We start from the raw sequence: 10,483 nt of genomic DNA on the forward strand, positions 1-10,483 counted from the left end.
AAGTGATTAGTAAGTGAATATACATATTTTCAAAATCTGATCAATCAGAATGTTTGATTATTTTATTGGGTTTAAATTTCTGATTAATTCTACAAAAAAGATACCTGTATGTTTCTTGCAGCTCTATTCACACTAGCAAAAACATGGAACCAACCATGTTGCTCATTGAAGCTGGACTGGATAAAAAAAATGTGGTACACAATGGAATATTATGCAGCCATAAAGGACAAACATGGACTTTGCAGCAACTTGAATGGATTTAGAGTAGATCATATTCAGTGATCTATCACGGAAACAAAGAACAGAGCACCGTATGTTCTCATGCATAAGCGGACATTGAACAATTATAATACTATAAGAAAGCGATTGGCAGTAATGGGAAACTGTCAGGGGAGGGAGGGTGGAATTGGCAGTTGAGGGAAACTGCTAGGGGAGGGAGTGGCATACCTCATCAACAAGGGGACCTGCATAATCAACGTTTGTATATCTAACACTGAATTGTACCCACATCCTTATAATTTAAAAAAAAAGGAAAAAAAATAAATTTTTGATTAAAATAAGTATCAATTAGGTACTAGCATTTAACAACAAAACTAGCATAATTTCTTCTAAGCTGTGTTTCAAATATCTCAAAGATGTACATCAAACTATAAAATAAAGAACATAATCATAGGAATACTCAGCGGTTGTGTTGTCTATCATTGTCTTCAAAGGTCTAAATTATGCAAAATTAAGGTAAATTTAAAGAGAAAATCCTTAATGTTTAACAATTTAAAATGGCAAAATATAAAACCATCCTCCCTCACATAATGACTTACTCTGATTCCAGCTAATTTATCTGGTCACGAGAACCACTGGTTAACTCTTTTTTTGTATTTGAAAGAAATCTCTATAACTTTAGTTTTACTCCTGTGGATAAGTCAATGATATGACCTCTTCTGCCTATTTTTCAGTGTTTATTATTGAACCTTAAAATTAACACCTCGACTCTGCTGATCTTTCCTTGTTCAACTTTCTACCTGTGAAATACTAGGTTTCGTCTTACCAATTTCATGCCTTTAAAGCTGTTAAGCATCTTGAAATGTGTTCTTTTACTTATGATAAAAATACCAACACTTCCCTCTGTTTTTGATCCTCCTTTTAGAGAAACATAGTTTATGTTTTATTATAAGAAGCTTGCTGTGCGATAGACCCTCTGGAGTTTGTACCCTAAAACATACATCTGGCAGTTTGTGAAAAGTGAAGACCATCAATTCCTGTGGTAGAAATGGAAGTTTCTCTAAATCAATGAAATGGCTAAACTAAGCTCCTTACTTTTTTTTGCAAGTGATAAGAAGGGTACAGTAAGAAAACTAAATGTAAAAGCAAGCAAATGATACAGTTATGCTAATATAGAAAGGCTCTGCACTGCCATAGCCCTAATAATGATATAATAACAACAGAGTGAAGCTGATAGATCACGAAAATGAGTCTGTTAGCTGATTTCTAAAAATCCTCATATTTAATAATGCATATGTAGGAGATTATCTATGTTTTGTATAATTGTATAACAGCTCCCTTCCAACTTCCTAATAACTTAAATATTTAAAATGAAATACTTCTAAGTTTTTCATTTTTCTGAGCTGAACATATCAATTAGCTTGACACATTAGAATTTACTCATGTAGAATCAACCTGAAAATATTTAGGATATTTCTTTGTGCAGCTACAGATATTCTCAGATATCTTAAAAGCCATTGTTTTAATATTATTTGTATTAGATTATTTACTACTTTTATAGAATTTCTAGATTGTAACACAATTTCAGTGTAAACACCTATACTTCTAAAGCAATATCTACTTTGTAAAATGTCTACCTCTGAGGTGCAAACTGTTTATTTGATATGCAATTAATCATTTATGTAAAAAATATTCATTGTGCAAAGAAACTACTTTCTATACTAACTCATAAAAATGACTAAGTAAGCTTAAGGCATACATTTTTACTATGTCTGATTATATATCAGGAGGATTATATATTTTTGAGAATGTCCTGTTGATACTGGATTTCTGCATTGTATAAATTAATAGTATTCATATGAAGATGATCTGAATACAGAGAATGATTCTATGTATATGAACATACATTCTCCTAAATGTATGGCTTCTAAATGTACAAGTGATAAAGCAATACAAACAAATATTGAAAACATTTAGAAGCCGGATGGAAAATAATAATTAGCCTTGACAAGAGGAAAACTAAACCATAGTCCGAAGATGGAATGCAGTAATTTCATATTGTACATTTAGTAAAACTACCTGCTGTGCTTACTAGGGTCATTTCTCCCTGGCTGTTCTTTACCAAACATATAATAACATGCTGGACATTTTGGATTTCCTCTCTCCTCTTTCTTTCTTCCTGCTAGGATGTAAGCAAGCATATGGGCAGATGATTTTAAGGGTTTTATTCTCCAGTGTGTAAGCTGTATGTTTGCCTAGATTGATATAAAATAATCTTGCAGAAACCCCACAACTTTCTAGCTTTAGAATTTACTACAGGGATTTTAAAGAAGATTTACCGATTTAATTATGTCTTAAATAAGCTAATGTGGAAATGAGTTCACATTTCCCCACACATGATAGGTCGAAGAATGTCCTAAGAATGCATAGTATGAAAGACAACGGAAGTTAGCTGAGAAAAAACAGTTATTCAAACAGTAATGGTACTAATTTAGGGAATACACTTATATGGGACCCAGTTTTGTGATGCCCTTGGTATTTTTTACATATAAATTATAAGCCATGGTTGATTCTCAGACACATATTTCAGGATCTTCCACTTTAACTTTAGCAAAGGAATTAATCCATCTAAGAATTTTCTTTTGAATAAGGCCTTGTCATATGAAGATTTAGTCTTAAGCTGTGTTGAAACTTGGTCACAGAATTATACATGATCCCAAGTTTAAATATTAACTGCTTGGGTAGAACCTATTTTATCAGCATTAAAACATAGCTAAGTTGTATCCTTCCTCCAACCCATCACTGACCCCTTCAGCTGTTCTAAAGACAGAAATCCTTGGCTGTGTCTAGCACCTACAATATGTGAAACTGGCTCCTGCTGGCATCACAGCTGGCTTACGAACCCCTTGGAGAGTCATTAGCTGCAGAAAGAGATAAAGCAGCTTATCTAATGAGGTTACATGTGAGTTAGAACTCTTCATCCTCCTTCAGGTCAGTCATCCAATAATCTTAGCTCTCTTTCTCACCTCCAGACTTTCTTCAAAATCATTTTCTGTATCTGGAATGCTCTGCCCTTTCCTCATGATAGAAATATTACACTGCATGAAGTTCAAACAACTAATCCAATTATGGCATTACCCTTCTCAAAAGAAAAATGTACTTATAGGACGTACTGTACTCCGATGGGTTAACATATCTCTCTGGCTATTTCAATGATTTCTTGAATAAAATAATGTATATGAAAACACTAACACAGTGCTTGGTATATAATATGGCTCTTAAAAAGTGTTAGTTTCCTTCTCTTGCTTTTGTTTTGCTCACAAATTCTAGCACAGTTTTCAGTGCATGGCAGAATAAATTGGCCTGCGTGTCTCCATAGCTTGCCACTATGCTGCCATCTGCTTGGTGAGAAAGTGAAAGATATGCACAGAAAGAAGCTACTGGGAACCAGGCATTTTGAAACCACAGAGTTCACTATAATTCATGGTTACCTAAGTGCAGGTTTTCAGAAGCATGATTTCTTGATGCTGTTTTCACCAGAAATGGAGAAAAAGACGCATAAGGCTATAAATTAGTGTATTTTTAACAAAGGTAAATATGTTTAATCTAAAAGATGTCCTTAATCTTATATTTTCTGCTTACACAGTATTTAAACACAACTTCTTTTAAGAAATAGTGACGATAAAGGTACTATACCATTTTGTCTGTTCTGTTTTTGCCTTGTTGTCTATGCCATGACCTTTGGGTGATGATATCATAATTGTTTTAGTGATTTAAGCTTCATGTAGTTTCCATGAAAAGAACAAAACAAAAACAAAAGCAGAACTTCACAAGCAGGTAACCATCCCTTGTCAATTCTTTTTTTTTTTTTTCTTTAAAATATTTTTTTTAATTTTTATTTTAAAAGTTACCTGAAATTCTAGAATTAAGAAACTATTGCTGTGGCTAAGAGGGAAAAAAAATGGTGGTCTCTTCTGATGAATATAACTAATTTTCTGATGTTTCAATTTCTGAACCATTGCTGTCATTTAAATTCAGACGTAAATTCTTAATTATAAATAATGTTCATTTAATATTTTTTCTTCCTACGAATGTCACAAGCTGAATTTTAATTCAAGTCAATTTAACAAATTTGTATTAAGGGCTTATATGTTTACACCACTGTTGTGTTTGGGAAATAAAATCAAGGGAAAGAAACATCTTTTTACTAATGAAACATACATTCTCCTGAAGGAAGACTGACAATTAAGCTAACAACTAAGGAAACTGCTTAGGTGTGGAAGGTGAGAAGTGCCTTAGAAAGAAAACAAAAACAGAGCATAGTAAGGGTGTAGGAAAGTTGAGAAGTTCCAAGATGATATATTAAATAAGGCTGTTAGCAGAGATCTCTGAGAATATAGGGTTTGACCAAGGATTTGAAGGAGATGAGTTAGGTAGCCAAACGAATATTCAGGTGAAGAGGATTTTAAGGGAGTGGGTATAGCTAGAACAAAAGCTAAAAAGTAGGAGAACTTTTGGCATGTGTTAAGGACTAGCACAGACATTGACAAGGTTGGAATACGTGAGTGAGGAGCAAAGGTAGATGAAAATAGACAGGTTAAGGAGCTGAGGTGGGAAGCAGATCACACAAGGCCTGGCCAATTCTTTCTCCTTCTCTGAGATGGGGAGTCACGGCGGCTTTCAGAACAGAGTCATGAAATGGTCCATGCTTTAAAAAGATCTAGCTGCTGTGTGTGGAGACCTGACTGTAAGGGCCAAGGGTACAACAACAGAGAACAGTTAGGGAGTTTTGCAGTAATCCAGATAAGGAACGCTGGGGCTAGATGGCTATGGACGTAATGAAAGCAGACAGATTCTATGTTCATTTTATACATATTTTGAGGGTAGATTCAAATGAATTTCCTGAGACTGCATATGTTAATAATCAAGTATCATAATAATCTTTTTAGCAACTAATAACTGATATTTATAAACAATTATAATGGGAAATAATATCTATAAATAATATCTAAAAACAATAAAATAATTGATTTTATGACTTTGTTCAATTTTTGTGGGAAACAAAAATGAATATTCTATGCTGAAGCTCCCTTTTACTGGTACATATTTACTAGCTACTTAGTATTCAATTGGGTAAAATGTTGCAATAAGAAAGTACGATAGAAAATTAAAGATATGGCTTGGTAGGTGAAATATCTAGCATGTATTGTGTGCTAGTATTAACGGGTTGCTCATTTAAGGATGATAAATCACTGATCCATTTCATTGACTGGCTAACTTCCTTATGAAACTGTAGAAATTGCATCTGATAGTATATTTTCATGCCTGGTTTTATTTTACTTAGAAATGCTTTAATAAATGTCATATTTTGACACTAAGAAGCTTCAACATGCAGGAATATTTTGAAGATTTAACAAAAGCTAAGCAAAGCATTTTAACATATAAATAAAATTCGAATAAAGATTCAGTATATGAGTTCTTTCATTTCAAAGGAGAACTCTTTAAAATTAACATTACTTTATAATGATAAGCAAAGTGATTAGAGACTAAATATGCTTGGCTATTTTAAAAGAATACAATCATTAGCACAAAATGATTTGTATTGCAATTTTACTTCACTTGGGAGAAAAACAACTCCCTTTCATATTTAGTAAATATATTTAAGAGTGTAGCTAGAAAACCCAGGTACTATAGAAGTAAAATGCTTACTATTCTCTTTCATGGTTTTAAAAAGATGCTATTAGACATCAGTTACATGTACAATTAAAGCTGAGAGAAATAGATGTATTTGATAATAAAGAAATTTACTGCATTTTTGATAAAGTAAAATTTCAAAAGCATTACTTAGAAAATATAATTTGGAAAATTATATTTAAAGCTTACACAGCTTTGCTAGTATTTAATGCTTTAGAGACAAATTGGCCCAACACAATTAGCCAAGTCCTGAGGCAGCATTAAAATGCTGAAATATGGGATTGTAGGCGCTTACCAAGTGAGAAGTTTTCAAAAATAATTTTGATTAGTTAAAATATAATTTCACTTATAAAATGTACCATGGTTTACAAAATAATTTGTGTATATTTTGTGCTCATGAAATAATTGCTAAATAAAATGGAAGCAAATTCTACTTATTACAAGTGTGATGAGAAGGGTTTTAAAACAGCTCTGCAACACATGACCCATATCCTAAAGAAGACACATGTATTTTTATGTATCTCTTTTAAGTCAGTATATCTGAAACTGCTGTATAGATACTTGGCATTCATATTAAATTCATTAGAATCACTTGCATAAATATTAAAATGTACATAACTGGTCTCCACCCCAGTCACCTACAGAATCAAAACCTCCTGAGTGTAGCTGTCAGTATTCGCATTTGTAACAGGCACCTAAAATCAAGTTTGGGAACACAGTATTTTGAGGATCAAAGAATCAAGAAATTCACAACAGTAGTACATTATTTGTTGATGATGTATACAGCGATCAAAATTGTTAAGACATCGATCCCAGGAGCCATCCCCAATAAGACTCCTGAATACATATCTCCATCTCAGGGTCTTTTCTTAGCTTGGAACTTAACCTGCAGCACCTGCTATGACTAAGTTCATAAATCCACATTCTTCTCATTACCTTCCTATATATTCATTTTGTTTGACAAAATGAGGGTGCCTGTAATCCAGCGCCTTTGGGAGGCTGAGGTGAGTGGATTGCCTGAGCCCGCGGGTTTGAGACCTGTCTGGACAGGCGAGACCTCATCTCTACAATAAATCAAAAAAATTAGCCGGGCCTGGTAGCGCGTGCCTGTAGTTCCAGCTACTTGGAAGGCTGAGGCGGAAGGATCGCCAGAGCCCAGCAGGTCGAGGCTGTGGTGGCCGGGAGCGGCCACTGCACTCCAGTCTGGGCGACAGTGAGACTCCAACTCAGAAAACAAAACAAAACCAAAAAAATGTTTTTAAAATTCAATTATTAGACAAAATTATAAGATCTGAGTTTTTTACCAACAGATCTGAATATCTGACTTGCCTTCTGGAATTGACATATCTGGTCCCACTGGGTTATTAGAACTCTCTATACCTTCATTTCCTCATCTCTAAAATGGGAAAATTAACATTATACTTATATTATATGTCATTGTGAAGATTCACTGAATTAATAGATGAAAAGAACTTAATCCAGAGCTGAATATGGCGTGAATTAAACACGCAGGGTTCCACACCACACAGATGCATACACTCACATATTTTATACACATACAAATATATATGCACATATATATACATTCACAGATATAATTTATACTGTATGATTTATATATATATATGTATATATAGCTGCAATATATATTGTATCTAACTTCCACTATAGGAAAATGATATAAAAGAAGCGAAGTTTAAGAATGATATCTGAAGAGAAGAAATGTAGTATTATTTTTTTTTAATGTTTAGGAACAAATATTCCAATAAAGACAGGGAAACCAAAAGCAAGTATCTTTTATAATCTATTGCTAGCAATTCTCTTTTTGTTTTATCTTGTTTTATAAAATATGTAACTCCCTGGGAAGGTCGAGAAATTTATTATTTCATAGAGGGATGCTTTTCTAATAAATATGCTAAAGTTCTACAGATAGATACACGCTCTTTATTAATTAATTTCTATGTCTGAACTTTCTGAATCATGTTCACTAAGGATCATGCTTTTCCCAGACCAAGATTTGGTAAGCGAATATTTTAAAACAGAGAACTTGATTCTTGTTATATTGACAGTTGAGTTGGAAAGGTATATTAATGACTTTTTCTGATTATACCTTTAAAATTTTAGGCTCATCTTCATGAGGACATTGGATCAAATCAGGAACAAAACTTTTCTTTGAATTCACTGATTCAAATAAATCCCTAAGGCAAGCCTTTCAAAAGTCAACTACAGATACTTTTCACTATGGTGAGCAGTTCCAAGGATTCAAGAGGTAGTCTGTCCCCCACTGCGCACGTGTGTGTGTGTGTGTGTGTGTGTGTGTGTGTGTGTGTGTGTGTGTGTAAAATTTCTATGAATAAAAGTATGAATTAATGCTATTCTTGGCTCATTTGGAATAGCAGTTAATCAATACTGGTTCATTTTTAGTGAACTTAAAGTTTTGAATTAAGAGTTTACTAATATGGTATCAAAGAGGACACTAAACCAAAAACACGATGTAAAAAAATTGTCATTAACTACAAGTATGACCTTTGCTAATTGCTCTCAATTCATATAAACAATTTAAAATCCACACTATAGAAGTCTTTGAGTATATGTATCTAAGCATTTTAATAAAACAGTTTATTTCAAAATATTCATCTCTCTAGGAAATAAACAAATAGTAGACTATATTAATCAACCAAATGTACATGATCTAAAATTCAGCAGAGAACACACTATTATTCCTTACTAAGCTGGCCTTTTATCTACCTCAATGGGGACTTAAATGCTGGTATTCAATGGAGTAAAATGTTTTCAAATATATTTAGGGCTCCTGTCGTTCTTCCCCAGATGCCTTCCTTCTTTCAATACTCATTAGCATCCTCGCCTTCTTACAGTTTAGCTCAAAAAACCAAAATAATGATTTCCAGTATATAGAATAAAAAGTTCTGGGAAATGTGCATGTTTATTGTACACTTACAAATATATACTATTCATTAGGTACTAAATTTCAACATGCAAAGTAGCATGTTTTTCCTGGCCTACTATAATCACGATTTTGGAAAGGCAGCTGTTTGACAATTTTATTTACATTTTATCAGGTCTTATTTTTAAAGCTAAAAATTCCATCTGGGTTAAAATGCATTCCTACAAGGTTAGGGAATCAAAAATGAAAGAACTCTACCCCTAACTGATCATACTGGCTTTCATACAGTGCTGCTCTTTAGCATCTTTCAGTTTGATATCATTTTTGGATGTAGCTAAATGCCAGATACCCTGACAAACATATATTCTACCAGCTGGATCTCCATCTGCTCAACTAAACATTTTCACACCAAATCTGTATAAAAAGCTATGTTTTCAAAGAGAGTTATCTACAACTGAAATATTAAAATCTTAACTCCAGGAGTCCTTCCCCTTACACATTTTACATGTATTTAATCACGAGTACAAAAGTACCTTCAAGTATTATCAGTAGTCTGCATGACATCACCAAAAGTTATCTTAAAGCATCCATGAAGGGCAAACAGGCTCTTCTGAGCACAAGACATATTTTTGAGATTTTTTTCTTTTTGCCTAAGGCAGGAGTATTACTACGTTTTGATGTGATTGCTTAGAAAAATACTGCAAAATTAATGTTAATAAGTAGAAAGATTTTTAAAAACCTGCATTAAGTTTGGGAACAACTTCCTTTGCCTACATATGAATTTATTAACTAACTTGAAATGTGGTTATAATTAAAGCCTTATACTATCTTCCAGAATATTTTTAATTGGACCCTGATTATGCAAAGTGGCCAAAAAAACTCAAGTAATTTTTTAAACTTTCTACCTGAAAATCAAATTCATCTAAGATGGTGCTAAGAATATTTCATAAACCTCGGTGGCTATTAGATTTTCTAGCTTGGGGAAGATTCATCTACAAAAGATTATTAGATTTGGGAAACATATGAGCAGATGAAATGCATGAGGTACAACAATATATAGCAGGATTATCAAGACAAAAATGGAATCACAGAACTCGTGCAACACATGAGTGAATAACATGGTAAGTTTGAAAAAAGAAAACTGGATCCTCTGAAACTGTGTACACGGTCTCTTAAATAACATTGGTGACCCCGTTTTGAAAAATGTGTGTGCCAGTATATTGGGGCAAGTGGTAGGGGAAGTCCATTAAAATTTGAGAAACATGGTTAGAAAATAAGAAATCAATAGTGGCTTCTCAGAAGGGGAAGGGTGGGAGGGAGTTGGGGATGAAAAATCACCTATCAGGTACAATGTGTACAAATGGGGTTGGCAGGCACACTTAGAGCCCAGACTTCTTTGTCACACCATACAATGCATCCATGTGACCAAAAATCATTTGTACCCCTTAAAGCCTTTGCAATTAAAAAAAAAAAATATATATATATATATACATACATACACATACAGAGAGAGAGAGAGAGAGAAGTCAGGAAACGAGGGAGAGGGAAAGAGGGATATATATATATAGAGAGAGAGAGAGAGAGAGAGAGAAAGAGAGAGAGAGAGAGAGGCAGAGAGAGACAGAGAGGGAGGGAGAGAGGGAGGGAGGAAGGGAGGGAGGGAGA

The 10,483-nt window shown here is 33.6% G+C and overlaps 1 protein-coding gene across 3 annotated transcripts in view; it reads right to left on the bottom strand.

Annotated features, from left to right (window-relative positions):
* The window catches only part of EPHA7 (EPH receptor A7), a 168,746-nt gene that overhangs the window by 72,192 nt on the left and 86,071 nt on the right, over window positions 1-10,483 (bottom strand). The window lies entirely within an intron of this gene.

Source organism: Carlito syrichta, unplaced genomic scaffold (assembly GCF_000164805.1).
Source record: "Carlito syrichta isolate Samal-C Ts95f unplaced genomic scaffold, Tarsius_syrichta-2.0.1 Scaffold303225, whole genome shotgun sequence".
NCBI lineage: Eukaryota > Metazoa > Chordata > Mammalia > Primates > Tarsiidae > Carlito > Carlito syrichta.